Here is a 2065-nt window from a genome sequence, read left to right on the forward strand (position 1 = left end):
AAGGTTGCTTATCTATACTGACAGAGTAGTAGGTAGTTGGCTACTGTTTTCTTTTCCATTTCTTCACAATGAAATGGGGAAAAGTGGATGCATTTTATACACCTCTTAATGTCTAGTGGCAAACTTGGCCAGCCCTACTCCTGCCCTGGGCAGTGCCCCTGCAAGTGGCACAATTGATGAGCTTACCCGCAGAGCAGCCATACCCAGCCCTATTCTTGCAGGAATGAGAGACAGTCTGCAGCGGCTTCTAGCCTGAAGCCATTGAGTTGCCCTCTTGAGGTCTATAAATGCTCAGGCAGATGATAGAGTTGGGCTCATTAAAATCTGGCTTTAGAGCCATGGTGGTAAAAGAATATAATGTATTATTACTTCCATTTTCATTTTCTGAAACGACTGTGGCATTACTCACTGGAGATGCATTAGACTTTTTGGACGTGTTTTTATGCAATTAACTTTACAGAAGTACAAATGCCAACAAATTTCTGAAATATGGCAATGGAACTTTCCATTTCTGGTTTAATAATACAAAATAACCTGTAACCTTTATTACACGCTGTTTGCTAACCACTGTATATGTGTAATAAACAATAATATGTAAAGTAGATAAAGACAAGTAAATGCACTTAATAAACAAACTTAAAAATAGATTAGAATAGAAAAATTGCTAGTACAGAGCCTTACATAGTGGGCCTCCATTAAATATTTATTACCCTTGTTTTCTTTTAGCTTTAACTCTCCATATTTAAAAGATGGTTTTGTTAAAGGACTATTTATGGCAAAAAAAGGAAAATAAATGCTAAAGTACAAAGAGTGGGTCTTTGGATGACCCATGTCATTGCTTATTTTGGGAGGATAATGTGGCACAATAGACATATTATGAATCAGACACACCTTTTCAAATCCCAGCTAGCTGTAGGACCTTAGGGAAACTAATTATTTGTGTATCAGTTTCTTACTCTTTTTTTAAAAAAATACATTTTATTGATTTTTGTTTTTTTACAGAGAGGAAGGGAGAGGAATAGAGAGTTAGAAACATCGGTCAGCTGCCTCTTGCACACCTCCTACTGGGGATGTGCCTGCAACCAAGGTACATGCCCTTGGCTGGAATCGAACCTGGGACCTTTCAGTCCGCAGGCTGACGCTCTATCCACTGAGCCAAACCGGTTAGGGCGTTTCTTACTCTTAGAATAAGAGAATATTCTGAAGATCCAAGGCAGTGGCTAATAATACTGCCTTGCAGAACCAACCTAATAGTTTAGGATGAAGCCATTTAATATTCAATTCATTGAATTTGTTTTGTTTTTGTTCCAAACAATCTTTTAACTGTGGTTTCCTAGATCAGTCTCTAGAGCAGTGATGGCGAACCTATGACACGTGTGTCAGAGGTGACACGCGAACTCATTTTTTTGGTTGATTTTTCTTTGTTAAATGGCATTTAAATATATAAATAAATATTAAAAATATAAATCTTTGTTTTACTATGGTTGCAAATATCAAAAAATTTCTATATGTGACACGGCACCAGTGTTAAGTTAGGGTTTTCAAAATGCTGACACGCCACACTCAAAAGGTTCGCCATCACTGCTCTAGAGGGAGATTTTCAGATGATTACATGGACTTCTGGACTATCTAAATCATTTTCTTACTGTAAATCAGTGATTTCCACTTACTTAACTAAGTTGCTTTACCAAAGGAAAGGAATGTACCATTTTTACAGGCATAAGCATGCTGGCTACCAGTGTCTTGTGGTCTTATCCTAAATTATTATACCTCATCTCAGGACAGTGACTCAGTGAGTTTCACTACTTCACCCAGAGATGAACCTGCTATGTGCAGGTGAAATTAAGGATTTTGTTCTGCAAAGCTGAGGACTAAAAGTTCAAGTTTATATATTTAGCATGATTGGAATGTTACCCAGGGAGACCTGGACAGAACCGGTAAACTTCTTTGCAGACTATTATACGTCTGCGTACTCATTGACATTTAAATAGAAATATTATTAAAGTAACAACTAGATATAATTTAAAAATAAAAGCTATTACTTGGCCTATAATAAAAAAAAAAT

The sequence above is a fragment of the Myotis davidii genome, unplaced genomic scaffold (assembly GCF_000327345.1).
Source record: "Myotis davidii unplaced genomic scaffold, ASM32734v1 scaffold268, whole genome shotgun sequence".
Classification (NCBI taxonomy): Eukaryota; Metazoa; Chordata; class Mammalia; order Chiroptera; family Vespertilionidae; genus Myotis; species Myotis davidii.